Here is a 26,629-nt window from a genome sequence, read left to right as displayed (position 1 = left end):
AAATTGCTCATTAATTATAAACTTCCACAAGGAATAAACAAGGGTCATCAAACAGAAATTTGAGTTTATTCCTTTCAGTGCGAGTACAGCTGTATTTTACCTTTATTTAGATATAAACAGAATAGCTCACCTATTGTAAACCAATAAAACTCAAAGTTGAATATAGGTAAGACTGTGCAAGGTGATTGGAGTTGAAAAAGTGAGATGAGAAAATAACCATCTGATAATTGCTTAAGAAGCTGCTTTTAGCCTTGTTTCTACTTGACATTATGAAAGAATTGGGCTGGCTCTGTTGCTTTCCTCTTTGTTCCCTTCCTGGATCTCGCCTAGTACCTCAAATGCTGTAGGTGTTTAGGAAATAGCCTGATGCTTGACTCAGGTCATCCGCACAACATACCTGAATCCAGGGCATTACATCTGGTGTCAGGTGCTGACAATTACCAGTAACTTTAGCCTGGATCAGAATTATCTGGAGAGTTTGTTAAATGGAGATTGTTGGTACCACCCCCCAGGGATTCTGATTCAGGTCTGGGGTAGGTGGGACTTGAGAATTTGTATTTCTAAGTTTGCAGGTGATACAGTGTTCTTGGTTCTGGGACCAGGCTGTGAGAACAACTAAGGTAGGAGATCGTTGGGGTAAGGGGCATTTGTAAGAAAAAGGGATTTATAGAAGTAGTGCCCTTAAACAAAAGAACTCTCAGGATAAAGTTTGGTCACGAAATGGAAAAAAGGGGGAAAAAATCCATGTGAATGCAGAAAAATGAGAAGGAATAATTGGCTTAAATTCTCAGTTGTAAACTCAATTTTTTCTTGGTCTGAGATTTTTCCCCCTTCCTCCACTGTAGTTTTTATGAACTGAGGTTGGACTCAGGAACTCTTATTTTCAAGGGATTTGTTTGTGCAATCTCTCAGCGTACATCTCCTAATTCAGCTGCCATTTTATTAGGAATTCCATTTTCTTTGTGCCCCAGTTCCCATATAATAAGAATAAATACGACTGTCAGAGATAGCCTAGAAATATTTAAAGTTTAATGACTCTTATTATGTAGTATTTGGAGTTAAGAAACTTAGGCAAATATGAAAAAGATAATCTAAACAGAAAAACAGCATTATACACTGTATCAAGTAATAATGCAAACACATCCCTTTTCCCAGTCTTACGGCTCATAGTAAAAGAAAAAGCCTAAAGAGGAGGATAAAAGTAAGAGGACAGACTTGGAAGTTGGCTTCCCTGTGTAAAGTATTCTAAAGAAACAGGAAGGTTTAAAGCATAAAACAAGGGAGAGAGGAAGTGACTCAGAATTCACAATGGATGGGCCTGCACACCAGTAAGGATCTGGAATGGAGGAACATTGCCTACAGAGGAGAGGAGACACAAGCCATAAAAGGGCATTTGGGGTTAGTGAATGACTCCATAGTAATGTGGAAAACAGGATTAGACATAGTCATTTTTTTTTTCCTCCTGTGGACGGGGCACCATTGTAGAAATTTAGAACTTTGTGCTCTGTTTTAAAAATCTGTTTCAAGAGTCAAATTGAATTCCAGACTGATTATTAGTAATAAAAGTTACAGCTCTTGAGTTTTCCCTTGGTCTCTGGATGAGTTCTGCTGTTCTGTGAGCTGAGTTTATTGATCATTTTTCTGCTTCTCATTGCACCTGTCAAGTTGGTATCAGTAATTAACATTCCTCAGAATGCCAGCCTCCATCTCAGATGGAACTCTGGAACAACAGGTGCATTCTACTTGTTTCTTGGCTATCCCTAGAAGAGTCAGAAGGCTAGTAATTAACCACAGAGCAAACTGTATTCTTTTGAAATTGAGCCAGAGTGCTGAAAAGTAGCTCTGGGTGATGTATTCAGGAGACAGAGGAAATGGTTCAACAGGAAGCGTGAAATAGCCTTACTAGTCTGGCCTCTTTAAATTTATTTCAAGCCTGTTTCCCTTCGTTGATAACTGACCTTCTTAACTGTGCACGTTCTACAGATCCTCTGTTTTGTACAGCTTAAAAAAATTTTTTTGTGTACTTAGGTTCACATCAAAGGTCATTGGACTTGAAGTCATACAGTAAAGATCAGTTGGTTTTATTGTTAAGTTTCCTCTTCCCTGTTAAATGAAGAAACCTGACAAAGCCTTCTAGCTCTGATGAGTCTCCTGATACAGGTTTGATTTTCTTCCCATTCAGTCTAGTTCCATTGATCAGAGCCTCACTTTCCTCATCCCAAAATAAGAGGATTGGACCAGATCATTTCTTAAATTCTTTTTACCTCAATGTATCTTTCGTCTCTCACTTTTAATTCCTGTAGAGTCCTCTGCAATTTATGTTCCTAATTTTCATGAAGAAACTAAAGCTTTACTTAAATAGGTTCAAGTGTGGACAGATTTCAAGAGCTTAATTATCTATGATTTTCTATTTGAAAGTGAGATGTTAAATCATCATTTGAGACACTTTAGGTGCTACATGAATTTCTCTAATCTTTTATTAGCATAAGTTAATCTTGGTTATTAACAAAAAGAGAACAAAAATTACCCAGTATATATTTTTTCTTCTTTTAGTAACTGTTGCATTTTAAAATTGTGTGTATGTGTGTGTGTACGCACCTTTGTATGTCAGGGCTTTGTATCACGTGGTCAACCCTGGCTGCACATTGAATCACTTCAGATTTAAAAAGAAATACCAATGCTTAGGTCTCCACCTCCAGAGCTTCAGATGTAATTGCTACTCAGTATATATATACATATATATATATTTTTTGTTAAGGTGTCATTGATGTACAATCTTATGAAGGTTTCGGCTGAGGCGGTACACCCAGGATGACAAAGTGTTGTCTGCCATGTTTTGCAGTCTTGGCTTCTTCCCTGTGCCCTCATTGTGTTCGTGAACAGGACGAGATGGCCTTGCTGCTTGCCTCTCATCTATGACACGGCACACATGACTATGCTCTCTGCATTGGTTTCATAGGGTTATTTGCCATCATTTTATTGAATCCAATTTGCCATTGATTTTCAGGTACACCATCTCTACAAAAGAGAAAATACCGTCATCAAATAATGACTCGCCATTGGCTCTAAGATGCCTTCCTTTAGGAGATTGTAAAATGAGGAAAAAAGTTACTTGTAATCAACGAAATCAATTTTCAGTTTCTCTCCCAGACATAATTAGGTCTTTAAAAATCAGAAATCGGTGTGGTTTTCCCTAATTTTGTGTTTGCAGAATCATTTCATGTGTGCTTGTTGTGTGTGTAAGAATTCAAAAGCTTACAAATCTATTTTCAGTTGTAGAAACAGGACTAATTTGTGTAAACATTATACCGTTAAAATATACTTTGGAGGGTTTATGTACAACTCATAATCTTGGGATACTCTTTGTTAGTTTTAGCTTCTCACCAAAGGTCTGTCTTGTTACGCCAAAGGCTTATGTTTTATGTGTTTATGTGTATGCATACATTACACATATACAGTGTTGTGTGAATGTGTCTTAGTGTTACCACTTGTATGTCCCTTTTGTCTAACCTTTAATAAAATCTTCATTTTGGGTGGTAAAAAAATTTCAAGGCACGTCTGTTGTTCATCCATGTGTTGGCTGGTGCAACATTATCATATTAAAAACAATATAACCCAGTTCAGCAATCTTACCATGTGCTTTTAACATTTATATGGAAAATACTCAGTTTTCTTTACTTATATACCCTACCCCCTTTTTTTTTTTTTTTTTTGCCTACAGTGTTAACCAAGAAATATATTACCTTTGGATCTGGACCATCTGCCTCTAAATACTTCCCTTGCATAATAAGTTATTTAAATTTATTCCAGATGTACAAGCAGTATATGGGATTTGATAGCTTTTGTTTTTGAGATATTTGTAAAGATTTATTGTAGTTTATCAGGGCATCAGGGTGTTTGGTGAAAATGTTAACCGATTTATGTACAGCCTGCAGTAGCCAATTAAACTTGTAATGTTTTGTTTGGTTTTCAGTCAATGAATAGGGAGCTGAACCTAATATTTTCTTTCTGTACCACAAGGACGTGCTGGCGAGGTCCACTTAAGTATGTTCCGTCCCTGCCCTAGAGGCAGGCAAAGTGGCCCCTCAGATTAGGTGTGCTGTTGGTATTCTTTGTACCTTTTATTCTACTAAAGCTCTTAGTACCTGTAAAATTTGATCCTGTTCAGGCCTTGAGTTCCTCCTCCTCATGGAAAAGTTAGTGCCTCAGCCACGCATGTCTGTTTCTGTGTGGTTTTCTTCCTTTCTCAGGTGTGCCCCTGACGCTCTGCGGCTGCAGGCTCCTTGTGGAGGCGCTCCCTCTGTGGGTGCCTGCAGCAGTCGGGGCCCCCTCACCCATGGCCTCGGGGCCTGCAGTACCGGCGGGCTCAGGCTGCCCTTGCTGCGGTTTGGCAGAGGTCGTGCGCTGCACTGTACTCCGTCCTGTGCGTCTTACATTCAAACACCCGTCTCTGCCGTGATGTGCTGCTCTCTTTCTTCATCTTTCTCTCCTATTTCTTCTAATAATACGCTTCATGGGAAAGGGTATTTTCTTAGCAAACCTGGTATTTTGAGGAGAAAGATTGGATTTTTGGGCTGTCTGCTTAAGAAAACCTTCCTCCAGGAGTGGAGGGGAAAGCCCTCAACTTATGAGGTTTCTGGGGGGAAAAAATCACATTTCTTCTTATCATAGGATCCCTGCCCCAAATTTGCAGCAAAATAAGGAACTCTGAGGTATCCCAGGTGTATTGGAGCACTGCTGTTTCAGTCTGTTAACCTTAATCATGTTGCTTTACATGAGCAGAATTGATCTTGGAACTTACCAAGCCAGCTACATAGAGTAGGAGGGTATGGTAGTCCCCCCACATCCATGGGGGTGTGTTCCAAGGGACCCAGTGGCTGAACCCTACATATCCTGTGTTTTTCCTATACGTACATACCTGTGATAAAGTTTAATTTATAAATTAAGCACAGTAAGAGTTTAACAATAATAACTAATAATAAAATAGAAAAATTGTAACAATATACTATATAACAGTTATGCAAATATGGTCCCTCTCAAAAGTACTTCTTGTGATGACATGGGATGATAAAATGCCTATGTGAGGAGATGAACTGGGGTGAATGACATAGGCATTGTGATGTAATGTTAGGCTACTACTGACGTTCTGAAGTTACATCAGAAGCAGGATCACCTGCTTGTCTACTGTATTGTCACTTATTCAGTGTATCTCTCCGTGCAGGGTGGTTCATTTGCTTCTTGTCAGGAATCCATCCTGTGAGATATGATGACATCAGCATACCTTATTTGTTTACTGTTCTTACTGTGTGTGTGTTTAGAAGAAAAAAGGCCCGTTGTGACCCCTTGCTGTGTCGGCCCCTTAGGTCAGGTTTCCCGTCCCGAGTCAGTGTGTGCCGAGGCTGCTGAGATTGGTTGGTTGGGTGTACAGAGCTTCCTCTGTCGGACTCAGGAGCCAGAAAGCTACGACGAAGTTTGATTTGGCTTGTGGCAGCCTTTTCCAAATATGAATTTGGATGCAGTACAGTAAGTCCTCTAAGAAAAGAAAGGGAAGAGAAACCAATAACTCTATAACTGGAAATATTTGGGGGACATTTAGAAATGGGGAAACTCTAACCTGTAGTGTTTGGAGTTTCCTCCAAGCTCGTGTCCTTGTAGCGCTCAGAGGCCAGCCTTTTTGGCCAGGCTGAGCGCTCCCTTGGTGTGGGAGAGCCCATAGAGCAGCCTCTGTCCTGCGGGAGCTGCGCGCTGACTTGCTCCAGACAGCCTTGAATGTGACCTGGCAGCCAGCGCTGTTTCCTGCTGACGTGGCCTCCCACAACTGAGCAGAACAGAGCTGCCTCAGTGTGCTGAGGAAGGAGCGGCCGACGGCATGAATCACCAGCGGGATAAGGAACAAATTAAGAGGGGAAAGCGCCTAGCTGTTCAGGTTTCCTTCTAGATATACTTAAAAGACACCTTTTTTATAGGAAGGGAGGAGGAGGAAGAAAAACAGGAGTGAAGAATGCTACAAGGATCAAACAGTGATTTGTTTGGCCATAGGAAAAGTTTCTTATCAGCAGGAGTTAGCTTCTGGGGTGAGACCCAGTCTGCTGCAGACAACTGGGAGGAGGCTAGAAGGCCAGACTGCGTGGCATCCTGCAGCCTGCGTGGCATCCTGCAGCCTGCATGGGACGCACTCTCGCGGAGGTTGGTGGGAGTATGAGTTCCCAGTCATATCCTGCAGACAGACATTACTAAAAAGAAAGAAAAAAACCCTGTAGTTTATGTCTTGGTGGAAAAAACCCTCCAGCTGGTTAGGGACTGGAGAAAGGGACTCTTGCAAAACTGTCTAGGAGCAGATCCTGCTGCATGGTTTTTCCATCAGTGGTGTCAGCATCCCATTCAGTGCTCAGTACTGGCTTGTGTTTCAACTGCTACCTGGCACTTTGAATTTACTTATTTGAAAAGGTCCAAGTGCAGCTCTTTGTTGTTTTCTATATATTAGGGCCAAAAAAGTCAAGCTGTCATGGAATTTTGGAGTGAGATGGGACTTCAGTTGTGTTGTAGACCTTCAGTGGCTTCCTCTGTTTTTAAGAGTTGCTGTAGAGCCTTTTCTTTGGCAAATCCTACGTGGCCCCCACTGTGTACAACAGCAGGTACAGCTGACTGGAGTGGAGAGACTGGCTCCCCTGCCCATCTCCTTTCTGGTGTAGCCCTTAGAACTTCCCTGACCACCTTGCTCTCCTACCATACAGATGTAAAATTCACTGATTGAATCCACTTTTCTTGTTTTATGGGTGAGGGAATCTTGCCTCTCAGGCCAATTTTGTAGGTAGTACAATAATGACTTGCGAGGTCCCTTAGAAGAGAAGCCCTTTCATCTGTCTCCTGATTTTGAGCCTTTCCAGTCTCTGTTAGCTACTGTAATAGTCTCCCCCTGGGCTGCCTGCCTCTAGTGCGGCTTTAGGACAGGCAGTGTTGTCATGCACCTTGTGTGTTTGTACTATGCAAGGCTGCAGACCTAGAAATCGTGGGTACCACCCAGATGGTATCACCACTCTAGCTTTGAGGTGAATTGGGGTGGCAGTAAGACTGAAAATGAAAAGCAGCATTTGAAAGGAAGAGCCATCAGCACTTTTTAAGCATGGGTAAGGTTTCAAGTATGGTTTAAATTACATAATTTAGGTATGGAAAATTACCAAGAGAAAGTCAAAGATGATCCTCAAATACTCAGCCAAGGCGACAGGGAGAATGTGTAGCCCATCTGCCACAGATATTAGGAAAGCTTTTTCAGTTTTCAGTGCTTTTGGTCCTTTAAGCTCCAGTGAGTCTCTATCATGGAGGATTCTTCTCTGGAGATAGCCAAGCAGTTTGTTCCCCAGTGTTGTTTACTCTGGCAGCATCCCTACCTGATTGCTGGGCGGCTTTTGGCATATGGTATAACCCTTAGTTCACTGGAATTTCCTTGCTGTTGTTTACCCTAGATGATGGGACAAACTGAGGTAGATTCAGGTGTAGCATGAGGATCTCATTCCTGGTTCAGTGTTGGCTTTCCTGCGTAGCCCTCACGTCTAGTGGGTAGATGTACGTACAGATTGTTGGAAGTCATTCACATTGGCCATATTTTCCAGTATTTCCTCTTCCCTGTAAGCCCCTGTCTTCCATTGCTACCCAGATTACCACCCTCAGCTCAGTAAACAGAAGCCTTTGCTCATAGCAAATGAATTCTCAGTAAAAGCAACCAAATGGGAATGGAATGGAGAGGGTGAGACAGTAAATGTATAATAGGTCAGCATGTGTGTTAGTGAAGTCATCTGATTTTCTTTAATGAGGCTTTGACTTTCATAGGCTGTGCATGGGGGGAAAGTTATCCAAATCATTCTTGGTGTCTTGCTGCTGTTGTGTGGGCTGTATTTATACTTTGTGAAGGGCAAGAAGGGGAGAAACGGCTTTATCTGTTCATCCTGTTTCGGTGGCAGAGGCGCTGTATATGTAATTATATGCTTTTTTTACCCACAAAAACTCGTACTGGAAAAAAAAATACTCAGAGACTCTCTTTTCCAAATGTTCTTGGTAAATCTGTACTTCAAATATGACTGTGTGTAGGAAGCCAGAGCAGTGGGAGTGATCATTCTTTTGTGTGATGGTAATAAGATAATTTTCTGCATTACAGATTTTCAGGACACTGTTTGTTTAAATGAAACTTCAGAGTCCTTGCAAAGCCACATGATCCAGTCTCACTGGCTTTATTGTAAAAAGTCTTTATTAATTTCATATGTTTTGCTGCCATCAACTGCATAAGCTAATACAATTGATTTGAATAAAAGAACCCAGGCCATCATTTCTTGGTGTCTTGTCATTTCTCGCCCTTTTTCCCAAATACAGTTTGACAAAGTCTGCCAAGAGGCACTGTTGTTCCCACCATTTTCCGATCAGCAGTTCATCCTGGTATTGGAGGAAGGAGAGCAAGAGGAAGTGCTCAGGGTCCCATGCAGAACTACTGCCAGGAGGCTGATAGTGGCCGGGCCTTCACTGGGGCTGCCAGCAAGGGATGTGCCCAGGAATTTCTGTTACGCGGCAGGAGGGGGTGGGTAGGCCTGAGGGTTTCACACTGCCAGCTAAGATCTTGAAGGGTTCTTTATATTATTTGATGATCAGACCTGGGAAACCATACTGTGGAGTAAATCTACAGTGAAAAATGGCTGTTGGCTGCTTTTTGGAAAATATTAGGTGCTTATTCTCTAAAGCAGCTGGTCTTATTTTGGTACTTATTAAAAAGCAGCTAATTAATCTGTTTGATCTTGATGTGGAAATGAACCCTCTCACACTCCAGGTCAAATTGCTTTTCCTTGTAGAATGTTTGCTTAACCTTTTGAGAGGTATTTCATCAGGTTATGGACTATAGAAGATGTATTTGTTGTCAGTATCCTAATCTACATGGTGGCAAGGCTATTGTTCTAATAACGTAAATGCTCTTAAATATAAAACTAATTTTGTCCACAAATAAAGAAAAGTCACATTTACAGATGGATTGTAAAAGTTGTAGCTACAGTGTGTAACTATCATAGAAGTAGTACCATATATGGCACTATTCTTGAAAAATACTTTACCATCTGGACCCATTTATCTCAGATGAAATACTTTTTCTTTCTTTTCTTAATTCTCATTAAGCTGCCAGCTAATATTATTATCCTTATTTAAAACACTAAAGTTCAGAATGGTCAAATTACTTATCCACAGTAGTAACAGAACCTGAGTTTGAACTCAAGATGATTACCAAGCTTCTAGTATTTTTTTAAAATTTATTTTGAAATAACTATAAATATACTAGAAGTTGAAAAAAATTTGTGCAGGGAGATCCCATGTGTCTTTGATCCAGTTTTGCCTCATGGTAACTTCTTGTAAAACTGTAGTAACAATATCAGAACCAGAAATTTAATATTGGTGCAATCCACAGAGCTTTAATCAGGTTTCACCAGCCTTATGTATTCTCAGTTGTGTGTGCATGTGTGTGCATGGATTGGTGTAGTGTGTAGTCATTACCACCATCAAGAACTAATCTACCACCAAAAGAACCCCTGTGTTACCCTATTAATCATTTTTCTATTTTCCCGCCATCTTTAAACCTTAGCAACCACTAGTTCTCCATCTCCGATTTTGTTGTTTAAAGAACATCATATAAATGGAACCTTACAGTGTAAAATTTTTTGAGATTGGCTTTTTTTCTCTGAGCATAATTTGTGATCCATTCAACTTGTGTATAACAGTAGTTCCTTTTTATTGCTGAGCAGTATTCTATGATCGGGATGAATCACAATTTGACAGTTCACCTGTTGGAGGACATTTGGTTCTAATTGTTGGCATTTACAAATAAAACTGCTATGAATGTATGTGTGCAGTTTTTTGTGTGAACGTGCCTTTTCATTTCTCTGGGAGAAATGCCCAAGAGTACTGTGCTACGTTATATTATAATTGCATAGTTAGTTTTATAAGAAACTGTCAAGCATTTCCAGAGTGGCTGTACCATTTGGCACTCCTACCAGCAATGTGTGAGTGATCCAGAGTCTCCTCGTCCTTGCCAGCATTTGGTCTTACCTCTAAGCTCTTCTTCCTCTTTTATTTTTATTTCCCCTATCAATGTCCAATTGCTACAGCACCATTTGTTGAAAAGACTTTTTCCATTTCACTACTTTTGCATCTTTGTTAAATATCATTGGGATATATTTATGTGTATATATTTCTGATCCTTTGTTCTGTTCCACTGATCTGTGTGTCTGTCCCTCCTGCATACCACACTGCCTTGGTTACTATAGTAAATATAGTAAGCTTTAACATTGAGCCCTAGTATTATTATTATTTTTTCATTTATTCATTCATTCATTCATTTATTTTTTATGAAGGTATGATTAATATATACTCTTATGAAGGTTTCACATGAAAAAACAATGTGGTTACTACATGTACCCATATTATCAAGTCCCCACCCATACCCCAGTACAGTCACTGTCCATCAGTGTAGCAAGTTGCCAGAGATCCACTGTGTCCCTTCTCTGTGATACACTGTTCTCCCTGTGATCCCCCAGACCATGTGTACTAAACATAATACCCCTCAGTCCCCTTCTCCCTCCCTCCCCACCTGCCCTCTCACAACCCTCCCCTTTGGTAACTACTAGTTCATTCTTGGAGTCTCTGAGTCTGTTGCCATTTTGTTCCTTCAGTTTTGCTTCATTGTTATACTCCACAAATGAGGGAAATCATTTGGCATTTGTCTTTCTCCACCTGACTTATTTCACTGAGCATAATGTCCTCCAGCTCCATCCATTTTGTTGCAAATGGTAAGATTTGTTTCTTTCTTATGGCTGAATAGTATTCCATTGTATATATGTACCACATCTTTATGGATTCATCTACAGATGGACACTTAGGTTGCTTCCATATCTTGTGAGCCCTAGTATTTTTTTAAAGTGAATTTTACCACAGGTATTCAGTGTAAATAAGGACCCAAGAGATATGTCAGTTCTCCTTAAATGAGACTTGTAAGTAGGAGTTTTCATTTAGGAGTTTTGGTTTACTTTGATTTATTCTGAAGAAATCAGTAGGAAAACCACAAAGGAAGTGTGCAGGAAAAAAAATGATTTAAATAATAATTGGTTTGTAAGCCTGAAGTTCTGTACAACCATCATTGAGGTCTCCAGGGACTGTAAATCTAAAGTGATCATAAAGTCTGGATCCAAAGTTTGGCTTTAATAACAGCAGTTGATAACAAAAAAGGGACCACATGGGCAGAAAGTTAAAAAAAAAAAGGTAGGGTCCAGATCCGTTGGGTGTTTGAAGTCCCTGCCTGCATTGAAGCCTTATGTATGTTTTGTTGTCTTTAGGGGTACAGATATTACATGTTAGACTTGGAGAGATGAGGCGGGCACCAATTAGTTTAACCTTCACACTTCACAGGTGGAACATGGTCCTTTTGTAAATGGGCTGGTGCATCTGCAGAGTGGCAGAAGCCTGTCCACATGGAGGAGCATCTTCTGGGGCAGATGTGTATGTACCGTGAACAGACAACACATTCACTTCAGCCATTCCATAGGAAAGCAGATCACTGGGCTCAGCTGGAACGTTTTCTTGTAAGGATGTGATGTAAGAGGTGAGAAGAACACTAGTTCTGCAGCCTGCCCATGTATTGCAACATTCCTCACACATCAGATTTAACTGCTCATCACTGGAAGTTGTGGAAGCCCACCCATTCCTGCTGTATCCCTGTGCCATTCCATCTTGAGTCATAGCTTGACAGGTGGTGTGGGAACCTACTGCGGAAACGGTACAGGAGCTGCTGCCTCATGAACTTTGAGATTCAAAAAAGTTTTCTGTGACCCTAAGCATGAAGGCCAAATGCTTGGAGGAGCTTCACTGGTCAGCTTTGCCGGGATGGAAGTGCCTGCTTGGATCCGTGATCTCTGTAGAGAAATGCACTTGGGGCCAGCCTATGTATCTGGGTCTTCTCCTGCCTCGGACTCTTTTGTGTCCTGGGTCTCTGGTAGGGTATGTATATGTAGCGGGGAGGGAAGTGGGCAGTTGTTGACTGAAGTCTGCCAGGCATCTGCCTCATTGTAAGCTGCTGTTTTCATCTGATGTGGTCCTGAAGCCCAGGGCAGCACTGGGCATTACGACTCCATAACACTACCCACTGCACAATACCCTGCCTCCGTCCAGCTCCCTGAGTGGGGCCCTCTGTTTGCAGTCCTGTGCCTGGAGTTAGACTGTGGAGATAGACTTTGGCTGTGCACCCTGAGCCTTGCCTCTTGTGGATTTGGCCCCCCACCTGCTGGGAAGGAGCTGCCTCTTGTACACCCCAGTGCTAGACTTTGCTTTCCTCCAGTTTCTTCTCTATGGCTTTGTTTTTCTTCATGGTCACCAGCATGCTACTTAGTCTGGTCCTTGCTGTGGTTTATGTTTGCATCTTCTAGGGTTTAGACTTCCAACTCTTCGAAGTCATATTAAATCTTACAGAAGAGCTGCTAAAAATTAAAGACATTGAAAACTTTCTTCTAAGTAATATTGGTTCTCTCCTTTCAGAGTTGTCCTGGAACAGAGAAATGAGAAGGCCCGCTATAAATCAGAAATGTCAGTTTGATGGACTAGGGGGCATGATCCAGTAGTGGAGAAGATTAATAGAAAAAACTATATAACTGTGTATTTTAAAGTATGCTCATTATCTATAAAGATGAGAATTAAACTTTTATAATGTTGGCTTTGGGATTTTTTAAATTAGGTTTTTAAAATAAAGGAGCCACACAATAGTAAGCTATTATTAAACATTTATGTTACCTTATAGCTATTAAATCCAGAATAATGGAAGGGATCCATATTTTCACCTTTGCATTTAGTTTTTATAACCCTAACTTAGTGTTGAAAGGAGTATTGGCAACTTACAGACATGTATACTATAAAGATCACATTTTTTTGTTTTGTTTATTAAGGTATCCTTGATGTACAATCTTATGAAGGTTTCACATGAGCAACATTGTGGTTACTGCATTCACCCATATTGTCAAGTCCCCCCACGCCCCCACTCCACCCCGTTGCAGTCACTGTCCATCAGCGTAGTAAGATGCTATAGGGTCATTACTTGTCTTCTCTGTGCTGTACTGCCTTCCCTGTGACCCCCCCACACCATGTGTGCCAATCATAATTCCCCTTAATCCCCTTCTCCCTCTCTCCCCACCCCCTTCCCTATGCTAGTCCCTTCTTGGAGTCTGTGAGTCTGCTGCTGTTTTCTTCCTTCAGTTTTGTTTTGTTCTTACACTCCACAAACGAGTGAAGTCATTTGGTACTTGTCTTTCTCCGCCTGCACTATTTCACTGACCATAATACCCTCTAGCTCCGTCCATGTTGTTGCAAGTGGTAGGATTTGTTTTCTTCTTCTGACTGAATAATATTCCATTGAAGATCACATATTTTTAAAAGAAGTGGAAAAAATGATGCAAAGAAAATGTCACCAAAGTAAGAGGGAGCCAGGAGTGATTTTTGACTTTGACTTTTAAAAAGCCCTTAAAAAAAGTCTGTCAATGACTATGTTTGGTACAGTACCTTTATAATTTTTTAGTTGTGTTCATTTTTAACTGTTACATAGAACTCTCATTAGAAACAGGATCGAACAACATAGGAACTGTAATATTTTCATGTCTGCATTTAGGTAGGCTGTTGGTTACTGGTGGGGTGGAATGTGAACTAACTGATCACTTTTCCAATCCTGTTATTTTCCACTGTGGTTTGGAAAAAAAATGTCTATATATGAAGTAAGAAAGTGCAAGGAAACCTTCTGGTTAATGAATTTAGTGAGTTTCAGATTTTCCTTTTGGGGAGAGTCCTGGAAAATCACTTCAGAAAAGGGGTTATGGTTCACTTATAGAAGAAACTGCTTTCATGTATGTAAGACAGCACATTCTGCAAGCTACCATGGATTCTTGTCCAGTCTCTGATGGATCACATCAAAACCTATTGATTATTGTACCAAGAATTGGGAACAAGCCATTGGGTACAACATGTAGGTTGAAATTTGGCTAGTCAAATTTCTCCCAGACTTGGGGCTGAATATAATAGATTGTCAACTTGGGGCTGATAATTTCTGAGGACTGTTGTGTATTATTTATGGCATGGATCACTGCTAATGCAATTGTTTGTAATAACATTTTTATTGAGGTGTAATTCGCATGCCTTAAAATTCACCTATTTAAAATGATAATTCAGTGACTCATTATATTCACAGTTATGCAAGTATTACCACAATCAATTCTGAAACATTGTCATCACTTGAAAAAATACTAGAGCTGTTAGCACTCACTCCCAATACTGCCACATCCCCAGCCCTAGGTAACCACTAATTTACTTTCCATTTCAATAAAGTTGCCTATTTTGGACATTGCATATAAATGAAATCATGTAGCATGTGGTCTTTTGTGACTGGCTTTTTTCACTTAACATAGTTTTTAAGGTTCATCCATTTTGTAGCGTATATCAGTACTTCATTTCTTTTTATTACCAGATAATATTCCATTGTTCAGATATACCACACTTGACTAATCAATTCATCAACTTGGGGACATTTGAGTTGTTTCTGCCTTTTAGCTATTACTAATAATGCTGTTAGGAGCATCTGTTTACATATTTTTGTGTAGAGGGTTTATGTCTTATTCCTCTCAATTATATACCCAAGAGTGGAATTGCTGGGTCATATGGTAAAACTATATTTAACTTTCTGAGAAAGTGCTGAACTGTTTTCCAAAGTGGTTGTACCATTTCACATTCCCATTGGCAGTAAGAGCTTTCCCAATTTCTCTGCATCCTTACCAACATTTGTTATTGTCTGGTTTTCTGGTATATAATGCAATTTTATGTGGTTTTTTTTCCTTTGCGTTATTAGCATGTGTTCCTTCAGGGGATCAGTGTTTACACACTCAGGGAAGTACTATGTGGTTGGCTGTGGTGTGGCTGTAAGCTGTAGAGAAGCTCTGTGCTGGAACCAGTATGCTTCTTTATTTCTAAACTTGACCCCAAATCACAGCATTGATTTGACCAAAGCCCAGTGGCACCACAACAAATAATCCTTTTTAGAAGTTCAAATCTGATTTTTTTGATATAATCTTGAGGTATATCAGACATACATGAGAGTGCATAAAATATACATACTGTTAAAGAACAATTTAAAGCAAACACCCATATAATCCACCTAGATCATAAAATGGAAACATATAGTTCTAGGTGACAGTTAATAATGAAGATGACTGAGAAACAAAATATAAATATTGTAAGCATGAATAGTCATTAACAAGTAAATCCCCCCATGCCCTTCCTTAACACCTCCCTGTAAACCCTCCAACCCACAAAACCACTAGCCTTTTGGATAACCATTGTTCTTGTTTTTCTTTGTAGCTTTACTGTATATACATGAACATGTGTCCACACATACATGTGTCCACACATACACACATGTAGTTGAGTTTGTCTGTTTTTAAACTTTATGAAAATGAAACCATACTACATGCATTCTTTCCTGACTTTTGCTAAACATCAGTTTATGAATTTGAAAGATAGCAAGTGTAGCTGTTTTCATTCATGTCTTTGTTATATAGTGTCCAGTATATACACTGGGTATACTGCATTCCTCTGATGATGAACATTTGGGTTGTTCCTGGCTCTGTATATTTTGAGCAGCACTGCTGTGAACATTCTTCCCCATGTTTCCAGATCTGCAGGAGTTTCTCTGGAATACATACCAAGGGATGGAATTACAGCTCTACTAAATAATGCAAAACTCTTTTTCAAATTGCTGTTAATGCTTTCTCCCATAACCTTAACAACCTTTAATATTTTCAGCCTTTAACTAAACATTTTGCCAGTCTGATGGGGATTCTGTAATGGTGTCTTACCATAGTTTTATTTTGCATTTCTCTAAGTGTGTTATTTTAAATTTTCACCCAGAACCTATGCAGTTATAGTCTTTTATTTCCTCAAAGAAAAGTAGGCCATTGGGTTACCTGAAAAATCATATCTGCTACTGAAAAATCATTGAGGTGGTGTATCTTTAGATTATTATAACTGAGAATTAGAACACTTTGGTGAATGCCATCAGATTTTTTTTTTTCAATCCAGTTATTTTTCTCTTGCCATTGTAAATTTTTGTATAATAAAATTACTACAAGCAATAAGTCTGAGGTTTGGCAGTTCTGATTCTAAGCCCAGTTTATATGATTGTCACTTGCTTATAGTGAATCAAGTACTTATGCTTGAGAAGAACTCACTATGTCTACTTTAAAAGATTCTAGAAATTAGGAAGTCATACCTTTTTTGTGTGCATGTGTTTAAATGTACATACATGCTTGTGTATGTGAATATGTGCAAAAAATGCTAAAAGACGTGGCAGTTTGATCTTTCTGACTATTGTTTTGTACTGGGGATGAAATTTATTGCTTTTAAAGGGGAAAACTACTATTTTGAAAACAACAGTGTTAATGAGGATAAGTAAAACTGTCACTTCAAATGTGAATAAATGGGCTGAAAACCAAAAATTTTTTTGTATAAAGTAATACAAATGAATTTAAAAATACTTAGTGTATGACTCCTATAAGAGGAAAGTATCATTATAGACACTTGGAGGTTTTACTACTTTTAAAAAAATTTTAACTTAAGTAGCTACATGTGATGTATTTATTCTGCAGGGTGATTTGTATAGTGCTTTAGGAAAGGAAAATGAGTGAATTAATGCGTTTACTTCCATATGGTTATGGATGAATTTAAAGTTGTTATTTGGGGGAAAAATATTTTGTCTCATCCCATCAAATATTTTATCAAGGATTTTAGTTCATAGCATAATTGTGCATACCTTACTCTTGAGTATTATATATTTTTCAGGATATCCCAGAAATACTTGCACCCTTGTAGCTCTAAAGACAAGCTTACCCAAAAGTGAATTCTATGTTTCAATGAATTTTTGAGGGGAGGAGGGATGGTTTCAAGGAGAAGTGAAGCAAGCAGATTGTCTCACTGATAGTGGAAATCTAAATAGGACTGTGGAATCACTTCACATTTTTTGTTTTGGTTTTATAATTGAACATGTTTTAGACCAAATTGCAGTTTGTTTCTGCATGTAAACAGTTATATGTTTATAAGCTTATTCTAGATTGATTTTTACACTGTACCATACAGAGTGGAAAGGCAGCTTTGTTTCCAGTACACTGAATATCAGTTTTATAGTCATATATACTTTTATTCTGTTTTCTACACATAAAATCCCATTTTAAAAATTGTCTCCTCAAGATGTCCACATTACAGAACAATGTTTACAAGTGGTGGTGGTAGGTACAAAAAACACCGAAAACTGTTTACTTACATGATGTGGGTGCTTACTGTCTTGAAACTTGTTATAATGTCCTGAATCACACTGGGTTAAGAAATCCAGGATTATTCCAACATACATGTATTTGTGCTAGAAAATAACTTTGTTATCAGGATAGATTGTTTCATTATGTTCTTTTAAGAGGGGGTTGTTTTAATTCTTTGGAGGGTGTTGCCATTTCCTATGCGAATGACTGAGCACTATGGAAGTTTGAGACTATGGGTGCCTAAAGAAGTCTTCGCAGTCTTTTATACATAAGGGGCCTAAAAGTGCTCAGATTTATGTTAATAAACATATTGACACTTTAGGAAACTATGTTAAATTCATTTCAACAAACAATTTAAGATACCCTGTATCTTGCCAGGGACAAGGGATGCTAGACATGTTTTGACAATTGAAGTTGAAACTGAAGAGATTAAATTGTTCAGAATAGAGGGACAAAATATATATACTTCAGAGGAAGCATCTGTATACAGTTTATCTTAGATTTTACCTTCTAGATTTATTACTGTAGATCAGAGTGTGTCAACATTGACTTTGAGGGGGAAATGTAAGCATTTCAAAGCTACACCTTTCATTCTGAATTAGGAGGATTGTAATCTTGTAGCTGAGTTTGTGAATCTTTGGCCTTTTCCAGTATATATTGGGCTGCATCACTGCTATATTTCTAGTGCCTCAGTCAACACCTTTCACAGAGTAGGCCCTCTAAATTTTTGCTGAATGACTTCATAAAATGATTGAATGAACAAATGATTATTAGCCTATCTTTAGTTGTTTCAGAGCGTGTAAGGTATGTTTGATCTCTCCTCACTGAAATGGTTCTTACAAATGCAGTCAGAAGTAATTCATTTGAAGAATGTATGTACTCTTGTCATGGTCTGCTTATTCCAGACTCTCTGGAATCTAGATCCATAGGCCTCCTATGTTCGTTTTTCTTTGAAGGATAATTATGACTAAGGTAATGGCTAAAGAATCAGAACTTGTACAAACTTTTGGTAGTCCCAACAGTCATTTCTTTATATACCCATACAAACAATTTAGAGTTTTAAAGGTCCATTCATCTCTGTTCCTCATCAGAGCTTTCCCAGAGAAGATAATTTTAAAAAAGATAGAAAATGCCAGTGTCATCTACTTTCTACAAAAGGAACATACTTAGGTAGTGAGAGAAAGGAGAAGAATGTCCTTTGTGCCATTTGTATAGTCTGTTTAATTATCCTAATACCCCTACACAGTTAGAATAGGGATTAGCCCATTTTATTGGTAAGGAAACCCAAACCCTCAAATGTTACATTATTTGCACCCCAGAATATACACTCCTTGAAGGCTGCAGTTGTTATGTGTCTTGTTCACCATTGAGCTTTCATTATGTAGTATAGTGGCTGGCATATGATGGATAGATCCCGATTGTCTTTATTTTTGCCTGAGGTCACGTGACCAGTTATGAAAGCAATTGAGATTACATGTACTTTTCACTCATTCCACAGCCTATGAGCTCTTTTTACTGTAGTTCTTTTAAGTTTTCTAAGACATCATTTTGGGTTACCCCCTCTTGAAAAAGTGGTCATATTCCAGTGGCATGCTTATTTTAAATTTCCCATCATGGACAGGATTTTGGCCCACCACCTGTTTTAATGCTATGGTATAAGGTCTTTTCTCTACACACAAAACACTAATGACTGCATACATTCATTGGATGCTCATAGTGTGTTTACTTACTACTAAATCATATGTAATGTGCTGTTTACTCTCATTTCTCAGATTGTTAATATTTTCAAGTTATAGTCAGAATAACTAGAAAAAAGTGACAGCAGATAACTGGCCATTATTTCAGAAATTGCCATATCCTAGCATGATTTGCTCCTGTGAATCTGGGAGTATGTCATATACATTAATCTGCCCTTCCAACTCTCCTGCTAATTTTGTAAAAGGATTCTACCAGATTGACTCTCTTCTCTTTTACTTTTTGGTTCCTGCTATCTTGAAGCTGTGGGTACTAGAGAAGGTGTTGGTATTTCCCTACCATTTACTGAAACTTCGCGGAGTAAGATGCAGTAGAACTGAGCAGCCAGTGACAGTGGACTGCTGGAGGTGGCTTGTACCGTCTCATAAGAGCTGATTGTCAGATTTTTATGCCTTTGTCAGCAGGTGGTTAAACACAGCCATTTTTAAACATTAAAATATGCATACGTACAGTTTAATAACAGATAATAAATACTTGAAATACCTCACATCCTGGTAATTTACTGCACATTGATGTTCTCTGTGCTTTGAGGTCGTTAGCTCCGCTTTGTCTGTGCCGGCAGTGCTGCAGAGCATGTGCTGCTGAACATGGCTTTCCAAGTCCATGTTTAGTGATGTCATGTGGGTGGCTTGATACTGGCCATGGTGGGAACATTTATACCAAGAAAATTAGCAAACACTACAGTCCAGAACATACTGCCCCTTTTTTTCTTGGAGAGCCATTTGTTAAATATTTACAATCATCCACTGAGTGGGATGCTTAGAAACGAGGAGGTTGAAATCTCTATCTTTGTGTTACTTGTTTGGTTATCTTTATGGTATGTAGTCATAGTGAGGGAAGTAAATAGAAAAGGAGACAATAGTGAGGAAGAAAGTTGAGGTAACAAAGGCACCCCCTAACATAGAGGCAGATATAGAACTAACTCAGGTAATGTGTATGTTAATATTATATGTTATTTTCTGTATTACAGGTTATTTTTAGACAATTAATATACAGCTTTATAAAAACAGTGATTACCCAACATCTCCTTATCTAAAAGCCTTCAGTTATAGCTTTTTGTGTGTGTTATTGCATAGAAGCAGTTCTAGAACAATTTCGTAAATTTTTCGAGCTCAGAGTCAAGTTTGTTTTTGAGACAGAAATGTGGTGGCTTCACTCATTTTAATAAAGTGGTGGTGTGTGTGTGTGTGTGTGTATATATATATACATATATATATGTATATATATACACCTACTCACTGAGTATTTCATAATTTAAACCCACTTGTAGATACTTACACATGGGCCTGCAGTGGAGCAGCTGAGCTATATTGCTGTTTTTCCCTCCTACTTTGATGTGAAAGTTTTGCTCGTGCAAGACAGTCATGTTTTCTTGAGTGACCACCCAGAATGCACCACTGAGGTTTGAAGTTCTTCAGCAGCAAGCCCCTGTCAGCATTCAGTCATTTCTGTTCCATGGGTGCCTGGAACACATGTGCTGCCAGAGGTGCCCAGCAGCCCTTCAGAGGAGCGACTGAAATGAGAGCCTGAGCAAAGCTCCGGCATGTTGTGCAGCCTTCGACATGTTGCCTGTGCACTAGAGTGAGGCCTGCCTGTAGATACTGCCCATGGTGGGAAGATTTATACCAAGGAAATAAGCACACACTGCAATCCAGGATGTACTGCCCCTTTTGGGGGTATACTTTGGGGTGAAGAGTGGGGCCTGGTGCTTGTGTATGTTCACAAAGTAATTACTAAATATTAAAATAGATGCAGGGGTTAACTGCTTCCTAAAGGAATGTTTTAAAAGCAAGACAGTTTTTGTTTACTGCAGGGATTGGATGACTGTTGGAAAACAACATTGAAGAACAGTGGAGATGAGTCATACATTTCCTGCCTATGTAAGCAGTATTAAAAAATTAAAAACCATTTCATGCACACAGCCATGCAGCCAGAAAAACCTTTACAGGGGCCGACCTCATGATAACTATTTTCTGACTTTGACGTGTCCTTGTTAGGAAGCATGCTTGTAACACTGAGTGATCAGAGCAGCGCGTGGGCCAGTAGGTTACTGTGGTCCTTTCACTTGTCCTGGCAGAGTTACGTGGCTCCCCATTCTGAAAGCTCACTGTCACGATTCCCTTTAAGCCCTTTATGGAGAGTCGTAGATGGCATCTTCACATGTTAAGCTGGCTGCAAAGAAGGAAATGCATTGCTTAATTAAAGATAGGATTTTTAAAAACTAAAGGAACTTAAAAGCCACTCTGACTTCAACACCTCAGTTTAAGCCCCTGCAGTGACATTCAAATCTAAGTTTTTGGTTGAAATTTCATTATCTTGTCTATTTAATTGATGCATTTAAAAATATTAGCCAAGTTCTTCTTTCCCCTACTGACTTTTATTAGAAATAGCAATGTAAGTTTAGAGGGGAAAGTGATTTCCTAATTCTGTAGATTCCTGCAGCTTTTTCCTTCCAAGAAGTTAGCAATACCTTCTCTTTCTATACTCTGAGTGTAGAATATTCAGGATTGTGAACAAATCATGTATTTGTCATCCTGCCCCTGCTCTGTGTGTCCCCTTCCCACCCCAAAGGAACCAACCACAGGTGCCATATGGAATAGAGGCCTTTGGTAGGTCAGAGCAGATACCAAAACTTCACATTTCTGTGATAATGGTTGGGACTGGGGAAATGAGGGAGGTTATGATTCATTGTTTACAAATGAATAATTTCCTACCTGCCTGGAGCTGCTCCAGTCTCCATTCTAACAGGCTCCTTGAGCTGATGGAGAGGAAGGAAGAATATAATGATTCGTTCCCCACCCACTTCCTCCTGGAGCCAGGTAGGGTTGCTGGAGAATATAAAGGAGGTGAGCCACAGGTGGATGGAGACTGCTGGTAAAGTTATACAGAAACAGGGCTGCATATAGTTTCTACTCTTTTCACGGTCTCCTCCCAGCTTCCCACAAAAACCAGCAGAAGAACTCAGATGAAACATGTTTTGTAAATGTAACTTCCAGTTGATGAAACCTGCCCTTCCCATCATTGACTGGTCTGTTTTTAAATTATTTTATTATCATTAATCTACAATTACATGAAGAACATTATGTTTACTAGAGTGACCCCCTCACCAAGTCCCCCCCACAAACCCCATTACAGTCACTGTCCATCAGTGTAGTAAGATGCTGTAGAATCACTACTTGTCTTCTCTGTGTTGCTCAACTCTCCCCTTTCCCCCACCCTACATTATACATGCTAATTGTAATACCCCCTTTCTTCTTCCCTGCCCTTATCCCTCCCTTCCCTCCCATTCTCCCAGTCCCTTTCCCTTTGGTAACTGTTAGTTCATTCTTAGGTTCTGTGATTCTGCTGCTGTTTTGTTCCTTCAGTTTTCCTTTGTTCTTCTACTGCTTTTTTTTTTTAGAACTAGCTAGTTTTGAGTTCAAACCAAGACAGTAGAATTTCCTTATGCAAATCTTTGAGCCCCTTTTATTGCACCCCTTCCCCAGTATTGCTCTAATGTTAAAAGTCTTTCTTGCTTACTGTAAGAGAAAACCTTTGTGTTTAGTTGGAAAAGAAAGGGATTTGGAGGCCTTGCTCTAGTGGCTGTATGAAGATAGGCAGCGGAGACCCATATACAAAGGCCTTCTGTGCTGGGTTTCTGTGACCATACTTACCATACAAAGGTGGTAAGTGGAGCTGGGAGGGGAAGTGTTCAGAATTGCAAAGCTGAAGCTTCTGTGTCCATTATTTCAAAATGAAGTTGCTCCTTTATTTGGAAACAAAGTGACACGTCAGACAAGTATATAAACATTGCATATGATTATATTAAGACAAGCTTATGAGTATGACCTAGTACCTGTACTTCTCTTTAGTAGAAAATTCTGCTTGACTTTTGTTTTTCCCTTGTTGTAGATGTGGCACATATTATTACTACTGGAAACTTGAATGCCCAGCATTTTTCCCCCTTTTTATTATCTTTATTAAAGAACAGGGTACCTTTCTAAAACTCTCTTCATGTATTAGTATGAACAGGGAACATAATACTGGTGGAGATGAGTGTGGGGGAGGTTTAGAGGGAGGAATTGCATTATTTTGGCATTCCTGAGAGGAAAACAACTGTATTAGCCTTCTAATTTTTTGGCCAAGGGAATGTATAGGGGCATCTCCCCTGGCACTCAGAATTTCAGCTCTCTACAGCTGAGCACAAACAGCTTGGCATAGTTATGCCTGGAGGCAGTGTGCATATGTGTTACAGTTCTGATTATTAGCCAACAGAAAACAGCTGTATACATTACTAATGAAAGCGCTTTGAAAAAAAAATCCATTAGTGGGGTTTCCCCCTATAAACACCAGATTTGTACAGTGGTTTTACCCTGTGTCTGCCCTTTATTTTAGTACCATTGTTCAGGGATATGAATGGAAGCCAGCATTTGAAAGGTGGACATGTGGCAAAAGTAGATATGCTTGTAGCAAAGTAGGTATGTTGCAGTTGGCTAGAAACATTTGAAGGTTTATTATTTTAAGAGAGCCATTGCTGCCTGGCCAGTCATTCCATTCCTCCTCCATTGCCTCTTAGAAAAAGAAAACACTGGGTGCCTGCAGACATGTGCTCTGCCACAAACACCCAGTGGTACAAAAATCATTTGTCAGGTTTTAATTCTGGTAGTAGGTAAAATGGTAGGTTAAGGAATTTACAATTTGATATATATTTTCTAAACATCTCTGGAAATGGACATTTTCTTTTTGTTGACTGTGGGAATTTATGTACTTTTTTTTTTTTTTTTTTGAGTATATTTAACTTGTGACCAAAGATTACCTAGATCTCAATTTCTGGGTTAAAAAAAAACAGTGACTAAGTAAGGAATATCTACTACTAGAAGTAGGATTATCTAGAATTGTATAGATCTCAATTTCTGGAATTTTTATATGGCAAAGTAAAGAATGTGAAGATAACAAATCTGAAGAAAAATTCAAAGATCCTATCACTTTTGTGTTCCAAAACAGTGTGTTTCTTGGGGGAAGGAGCATTCCTGACTGGTCCTGGGGAAGAAATGAAGTAGAACTGGTATTGAAGAGAATCTCTCTGTGGGAACACAGCAAAATGCATTTCTAAGAACTTGCCTGGGGATTTCCCAGATTCTTGTAAGCCTCACATGTCAAGTAACTTAGTATAAATACACGTTTAGGCATACTGGTTTGATGTTTCAGTACTATTTTAATGTGCATTTTTATCACCCAGGTCTTCTGTTTTCCACTTTTCCCATCAAGTCATGGTTTAAAAGGAGTCACAATTTCAGTGTAAGGAGCCCATTTCTTTCCTTTCTTTCATTTTTAAAAATTCTCCAATGAAAAATGAAATTCTAGGAGCAGGTTGCCAAGGGTTTATTGTGTTCTGAGTGATATCAGTTTTAACTACAGCTATATTTAGTCTTATATTTTAATGCCTTTCATCCATATAGTGTGGGCATTGAAATGGTTCTTCAGTTTGTTGTGAGGTAATCCCAGTAAAATCATTTATAGAAAATTTTTTAAAAAGTTATTAAGTCTTCCTGAGGATTTTCTTAAGGGATGTTTCCTCTTTTTGTAAGTCAGGGAAAATGAAACTGCAGTAAGTGTATCATGTTAGAAATACAGTCAAATGAAGGAATATATATGAGACTTTTGTTCAGGGGTAAATGATAAGGTGATTTGTAGAATTCCCTTTTCTGTTTGTTATAGGTGATCTCTTTCTTCTTCTGGACATCTCCCTAGTTGCGGACATCTCCCTAGCCTTCTATCTCAGATCCTTTTGTCACAGGGGTCCTAAACTTGATTGTTGTAACTATTTTGAAATCAAGTACCCAGGGGTCACCTAAGACCTTCACACAGATTTCTCTAGTAAGATACACATGGTAACCAGTTCTGGTGAGATCTTTGAGCTCACTGCTTCTGGGAGACTTGATGTATAATTTTTGAGCTACTCTGTGACTCATGTTGAAGATGTTTGAAGTCTCATGATGTCCTAGGAAGAGAAAGCTGTTGCTGTGGCAGGAGTTCTGAAATGGGAATAGTAGTAGGAGCTGCCAGTGAGACTCATTCAGTGTTGATATAGCATGGCTCAGGAATGTGTTATTTACAGGGAAAACTCTGAATCCATCAGAGAACTGAGAGGCCATTCATGGGTGCAGTAAAAGGTACCCCCTGGGGGAATGTTTCAGTGCTCTGTGGGCACCTCCTCAGACTGGGGGATTTGGGGCCACTCTTGGTGAGGGCTGAAAACTGTGCCACTTTCACACCTCTAGGTACAGAATGACTCCCAGGTTCCCTGACCAAAGGGCAGATTCATCATTCAGCTTGTTACGACAAAAACACTTGGGTGTGTTTGGGGAAGACTCCTCTTGTTCTTTAGTGGGAGAGTTCTAAAAGATCAGAAGTTTCCCAGTTCTGAGACTTATTCCGGAAGTAATTCGGTTTCTGCCTGCTATATTTTCTACTGAATGGAGAGACCCCCACTTAGGTTAGTCTTGTGACTGAAGCCTGGTGATACAACATGAAGTCCAACATACAAACTGTTATTTTTAGCCTGAAAATCATGGAAATCATCTGTTTAAATCTCTCAAATCTGAATGGCAAAAGTCATCTTGCTTAAAATTCCTTCTAGTACTTTTAAGCCAACTGAAGGGAGGATAAAAATGATTTGTTAATAGTAACAGCTGGTCCCTGAGTATCTTTATGATAATATTTTGAATCTGTGGAATTAAAGATTTTTTAGAAAGAGCATCTGGATTAATATAGTCCTATTCAAACTCAGTCTTGAGAAGTGGAATCAGTCTCTTTGAAGCAGAGGCCTTACACAGATTGAGAGGGTGACTGCAAAGGCATGGTGAAATTTCTATAAAATCGTAGAGGAGAATGAAGACAAATGGTTTCGGTTAGGCTGTGGGTGAACAGCCTCTTACTCGATTTAATATGGTATTTATCTAGCTGCTGTGGTAAATGAGGTGAAGTCTTTTGCGTATACAGTTAATTCCCAATTATTCATACATACTTTGGCCAAATTGCTGATTCTCTATGGACTTTGGGGACCATTCCTCTGCCCGGCGCTCCCATTTGATGTCCATCCGGTCCCATGGCCTAATTTCCTCTCTTGCAGTGCTGTCTCAGAGGACCTCCCAGCTGCTCTCCTTGTTCCCATTTTTGTTTCTTCGTCAGGCCCCTGCTACTTTTACTTTTTCTTCTGTGTTTCTCCTACTGCTTTTGTTTCTTAGCTGTCTAAGATTAGTGACAGAGAAACTAGTCAGTTGCCAGGGAAAGACTTCATGGAAGATGTCTGCTGCTGCTCTTCCTCCTGTCGTCCTTGGGCCTTTGCTGAATGAAGGTGTGGAGGCTGAGTAGAGAAAGGGTTTTGCCTGAAATATTTCTGGGCTCTTCTTCTAAATGGTTTCCTCACAATTTTACAGTCCTGTTGGAGAGGTATTACAGCTAAATGCTGAAATAGTCTTTTTACTATTCACTTTCTTCTTTTGTCCTCTCAGCTTGTACCTTGCTCCTTCCCATTG

At 39.3% G+C, this 26,629-nt stretch overlaps 1 protein-coding gene and 1 long non-coding RNA gene across 4 annotated transcripts in view; one reads left to right on the top strand and one right to left on the bottom strand.

Moving 5' to 3' along the window:
- The window catches only part of FNDC3B (fibronectin type III domain containing 3B), a 331,538-nt gene that overhangs the window by 107,898 nt on the left and 197,011 nt on the right, over window positions 1-26,629 (top strand). The window lies entirely within an intron of this gene.
- Window positions 2,092-20,323, bottom strand: LOC140848458 (uncharacterized). Its single transcript, XR_012129382.1, has 2 exons — window positions 4,146-20,323; window positions 2,092-3,018 (listed from the first exon to the last, which is right to left on the bottom strand). It is a non-coding gene; the product is annotated as an uncharacterized lncRNA (long non-coding RNA).

This window comes from Manis javanica, chromosome 3 (assembly GCF_040802235.1).
Source record: "Manis javanica isolate MJ-LG chromosome 3, MJ_LKY, whole genome shotgun sequence".
Lineage (NCBI taxonomy): Eukaryota > Metazoa > Chordata > Mammalia > Pholidota > Manidae > Manis > Manis javanica.
This window is presented reverse-complemented; position numbering and strand designations above follow the sequence as displayed.